The following is a 6,000-nucleotide window of genomic DNA, read 5'->3' on the forward strand; positions in this document are numbered from 1 at the left end:
AAGATATCCTTCCCTCGAACCTGGGTGACCATGTAGTCCCGATTATCATTCGCAACTTTTAGGTTAGCGTAGAATTCCTTCACTAACTCAGGATAGGTATGTTCGCGAACTGAGAACATCTCTGTCCAGCCGTTGTTTTTGATCCTCTCACAGAAGGGTTGCTCAGCTTCCACAAAACCCTTTGAAAACCATCTAGAGTGGTCAACCTTGTACCCCCTCACACTCTCGTAAACCAGAGAGTAGGTGCGTTCCGTGGGTTTCTTTGCCTTATCCTTCTGTTGTTTTTCTTTTAAAGAGGTGGCTTGGTCAGCCTTGGTTTGCTTCCTTGGTGTAGTGACCTTTGAGTGGTCACGCTGAGCAGGGGATTGAAGGTTTTCATCGGAGCGATTATCAGTGTAACCGGCACCGGAGACATTCTGAGAATCTTTTACCATGATTCTTAGAGAAGTTTTGAGAATTTTGGGAGTTTTTAGAGAAGAGTATTTGAATACCAGAGATTTCTAAGCGTAAAGAGATAAAAGTGGGAAATCATCCACTATTTATAGAGGGGTCGAATTGATCCTAAGCATTGAGGTGTCCGTTTGACCTCGAGATACTCAATTGACAGGGATTCTGGCATTTATGACACATTCGGCGCATGTATATTCTAATTATTGCGCTTATGCCATCCTAGGTGGCTATTTAATTCGGGTGTTTTGCATTAAGTTTTGCAACGGATTTTTTACTCAGTGTTAAGAATTTCAAACGTTTAAAGTTCTGAGCAGTCAGTGTTACGCAAGGTACACTTCGTATGCTTAGTAGCTCAGCTTAAGATAAACACTCAGCAAGTAAATTCACTCAGCATGTGATAGTTATTGATTTAGCATAAATCACTCAGCATGGTAATCAACTCAGCATGAATATATCACATATTATACTTGGAATTTACTGAAGAGGATTAAACATACCAATGGCTTCTCTAAGTATGTTGAATTGCTAACGAGCCAGTGGCTTTGTGAAGATATCAGCAAGCTACTCATCCGTTGGGACATAAGTCAGCTTGATCTCTTTCTTGAGTACATGATCTCTGATGAAGTGATGTCTTATGCTGACATGCTTCATCCTAGTGTGCTGGATTGGGTTCTTTGATAAGTCAATGGCACTCTTGTTGTCACATTTGACTTCAATTGTTTTAGTCTGAATGCCATAATCTTCAAGCTGTTGCTTAATCCATAGGACTTGAGCAACACAGCTTCCAGCAGCAATGTACTCAGCTTCAGTGGTTGACAGGGCTACTGACGCCTGCTTCTTGCTGAACCAGGGCACAAGACAGCTCCTAAGGAAGTGGCATCCTCCTGAGGTGCTTTTTCGTTCAAGCTTGTCTCGTCCGTAGTCAGCGTCAGTGTATCCAATGAGTGTGAAATCATGAGTATTAGGATACCACAAACCTGCATTCACTGAGCCTTGCAAATATCTAAGGATTCTTTTTACGGCTATGTAATGAGATTCCTTAGGGTTAGATTGATATCTAGCACAATAAAATACTGAGAACTGAATGTTCGGCCTACTAGCAGTTAAGTAAAGTAGAGAACCAATCATACCTCGGTATAATCTGCTGTCTACTGACTTACCATTTTCGTCAGCGCAGAGGACATTGTCAGTGCCCATAGGGGTAGATATTGACTTGCAATTCTCAAGTTCATACTTCTTCAATATCTCCTTAGCATACTTAGTTTGACTGATGAAGATGCCATTTTTCCCTTGTTTGATTTGAAGTCCAAGGAAGAAGGTGAGTTCTCCCATCATTGACATTTCAAACTCAGTCTGCATCTGCTTACTAAATTCCTTGCACATTGACTCGTTAGTGGCACCAAAAATAATGTCATCAACATATATCTAAGCCAATAGGGTATCTTTACCCTTTCTCTTAATGAATAAAGTTGTATCAAATTTACCTCTGACATAATTTCTAGTCAGCAGGAAACTAGTCAGCCTCTCATACCAAGCACGTGGTGCTTGCTTGAGACCATACAGAGCCTTTTTGAGTTTATAAACGTGGTTTGGGAATTTGGGATCCTCAAACCCTGGAGGCTTATTAACATAGACTTCCTCGTTTATAACTCCATTAAGGAATGCACTCTTAACATCCATTTGAAACAATTTAAAGTTCATATAACTTGCATAAGCACATAAAATTATTATAGCCTCTAGCCTTGCCACTGGGGCGAAGGTCTCACCGTAGTCAATACCTTCTTGATGACTGTAGCCCTGAGCTACAAGTCTTGCTTTGTTCTTGACCACGTTCCCTTGTTCATCCATCTTGTTTCGAAAGACCCGTCTTGTTCCTATGGTCTTCTGGCTTTTTGGTTTTGGCACTAAGTCCCATACTTCATTTCTCTTGAACTGATCAAGTTCTTCTTGCATTGCATTCATCCAGAACTCATCATACTCAGCCTCAGCGAAGTTCTTTGGTTCCTGAATTGAGACGAATGCTACGTTGCTGAGGTATCTCCTGAGTTGATTCCTTGTCATCAGGGTGTTCTCAGCGGCATCAAGAATGGCACTCTCTGAGTGTCCTCTTGGTATTCTGATCTCTTTTGGTAGATTGATGTCTTGTGCTGGTTGTGTTTCAACAATCTCTGCATGTGTAGATTGGTCAGTGAAAACAATTTGAGTTTCGCTTTTACCTTTGGTCAGCCCTTGAGGCAGTGACTCAGGAGCTGTTTCTTGGTCAGAGGGAGCTGAGTAGGGATCATCCTCAGTCAGCTGCATGCCTCTTCCTGCAAGGTTAGTTTCATCGAACTCAACGTGTATTGACTTTTCTAAGACCTGAGTTCGTTTATTAAAAACTCAGTATGCTTTGCTGTTTGTTGAGTAGCCTAAAAAGATAGCTTCATCAGCTTTTGAGTCAAACTTAGCTAGGCTGTCTTTGGTATTTAAAATAAAACATTTACAACCAAAGGCACGAAAGTATCCAATGTTGGGCTTTCGTCCTTTCCAAAGTTCGTAGGGGGTCTTCTTTAATATGGGTCTAACTAGAGCCCTATTAAGTATGTAGCACGCTGTGTTGACAGCTTCTCCCCAAAAGTACTTTGGAAGCCTATGCTCACTCAGCATTGTCCTGGCTATTTCAACCAAGGTTCTGTTTTTCCTTTCAACAACCCCATTTTGTTGAGGTGTTCTAGGAGCAGAAAAATTATGGTCAATGCCGTTGGCTTCACAGAATTCAACAAACTGTTGGTTCTTGAATTCTCCACCATTATCACTTCGGATGTGAGCTAACTTAAGGTCTTTATCATTTTCAAGTTTTCTTACTAAGTTTGAAAATGTCTCAAAGGTTTCATCCTTGCTACTCAGCAAGATGATCCAAGTGTACCGAGAAAAGTCATCTACAATGACCAAGGAAAATCTTCTACCACCCAAGCTCAGCGGCTGGACTGGACCGAAGAGATCCAAGTGTAGCAACTCTAATGGACGCTTAGTTGAGACAATGTTTTTACTATGAAAAGATTGTTTGGTATGTTTTCCGGCTTGACAAGCATGGCATAATTGGTCTTTTTCAAACTTAAGTTCTGGCAGTCCCTCAACTAATTGCTTTCTTGCTAATTTGGCCAGGAGGTCCATGCTTACATGACCAAGTCTCCTGTGCATAGCCAGGAATTTTCTTCCTTTGACACTAAGCATACAGTTTTTGAAAACTTCTTTTCTAAGTTCAGCATAAAGACATTATCAATACGAGGGGCAGTTAAAATCAACTCATTTGTTTTACCCTCGAATATTTTACATCCAGTGTTATCAAATATAACTTTTCTCCCATTGTCACATAGCTGAGCTACGCTGAGTAAGTTATATTTGAGTCCACTGACTAGGGAGACTGACTCAATAGTAGGATTACCACCAATGGTTCCTGACCCTACTATCTTACCCTTTTTGTTGTCTCTAAAACTTACACTTCCACCTCGTTTATGCACTAATGTGATGAACTGAGTTTCATCACCAGTCATATGCCTCGAGCATGCGCTGTCAATGTAACACATCTTTGACTTTTCAGCACACCTCAGGCTTACCTGCAATATAGCTAGTTACTTTTAGGTACTGATAACATCGTGATCTTATCCCAGGGATCAAAAGGGATATTCGCCTGAAGAACGCCACATGTTGGTTACCTAATACGGGAATACCACGGCGTATGGAAACAAAGGTATCCGGCGAATCTATGAGGCGAATCTCCAAGGACTCACCAAAAGAGACTCGCGGGTGAACCTATGAGGCGGATCTCCATAAACACTCAATTCGCCATTAGAACGGCTGGGCCGATCTAGCAATAAAGGCCATTAATGAGCTATCAATTAGCTAACCACCAACTTAAGAGTAACCTGTAACCGCCATTAATGGGACATTAATGGAGACTTTCTAGTTACTGAAAGTTACAACTTCATGACTATATATAGCCTATGTCTCAGGCTATCAAGGTACACATTCATTTACCCTTTGTCAATTCAGTTTGCACTCTTGTTCATCCTTACTGACTTTGGCATCGGAGCTTCCCCCCGTCGAACCCAACGACGCCCCCACAGGGACGGAAGCTGATCAGAATTTCTCCACAAGTCATCAATTGGTGCGGTGAGCGTGGATCGGTTCGTCCAAAATGATGCTAAGAAGGATGGATCCAGGGATGATCCGAAGAAGAAAGGAAAAGGGACCATCAATGTCATAGCAGGCGGACCTGGGTACCAACCTGTACTGAAAAAGGCAAAGACCACTGCTCTTGACAGGGCATCACTTAATCGCCATTTTGCAGATGTTGGCCCAAAGATCTCTCCTCATGCGGATGCCTTGGTCATTACTTTGATGGTGGAAGGCTGGGAGATGAAAAGAGTGATGATCGATACGGGGAGTTCGTGCAATGTCATCACAAGGGGAGAATTTGCCAAACTAATGATAGATCCAATCCAGGTGGAAACCACCGTAGTGGACATCCTGGGAGTGACAGGACACACTATTCGTACAAAAGGCCAGGTAACATTAGATTGTGAGTTAACAGATGAAGAGCAAGTCTGGAGAGGCGATCTGGAATTCTCCATCCTGGATGGCCAGTTAGCCTACAATATCATCCTTGGGCGTCCCTTTATTTCTAAGGCGGCAGCTCTTATCTCTATACGCCACCTGACTCTTTACATCCCCACGGCCAAGGGAGGTGTAATGATCAGAGGAAGTCAAAAAGTGGCTCAGGAGAAATATTCAGCATCACTAATGATTCGCCCACAGTCTAAGGATGAGGACGGGGAAGAACTGGTCACAATGGCCTTGGGCGAAATGGAGATGTACCTCATGGCGGATGAAAAACAGGTACGAATGGCTAAAGGGCTCAAGGGAGAAATTAAAGAAGCAATCACCAAAGTTCTCCATGAGGCAGAAGACGTCTTTGCATGGAAAGATGAGATCCTTCCCGGGATTAGTCCAGATGTGATCACTCACAAACTCAACATCGACAAAGATGCGGTACTGGTTGCCCAAAAACGGAGAAACCATGGTCTTGAAAGGTAGAAGGTGATAGAAGAAGAAATCACCAAGCTCCAGCGGGCGGATGCCATTGAAGAGGTACTTTATACACAATGGCTGGCGAATGTAGTTCTAGTCAAGAAAGCGGGCGGATCATACCGCATGTGTATTGATTTTACAGATCTCAACAAAGCTTATCCCAAAGACAACTACCCTCTGCCGTGTATTAATATCCTCGTAGATGGAACCGCAGGACACGCCATGTACTCCTTTACATACGTAAAGTCGAGTTATCACCAAATCCCAATGGAGCCTTCAGATAGAATCAAGACCTCGTTCGTAACTCACCAGGCCACTTATTGCTTCAAAGTCATGCCCTTTGGGCTTAAGAACGCAGGTGCAACCTATCAGCGGATGATGAACAAAATATTCGCGGAAAGCAAAGGTGATAATTACTCTATCTATGTAGATGACATGATCATCAAGAGTACAACTGTGGAAAAACATGCAGATGATGTA

Source organism: Euphorbia lathyris, chromosome 8 (genome assembly GCF_963576675.1).
Source record: "Euphorbia lathyris chromosome 8, ddEupLath1.1, whole genome shotgun sequence".
Classification (NCBI taxonomy): Eukaryota; Viridiplantae; Streptophyta; class Magnoliopsida; order Malpighiales; family Euphorbiaceae; genus Euphorbia; species Euphorbia lathyris.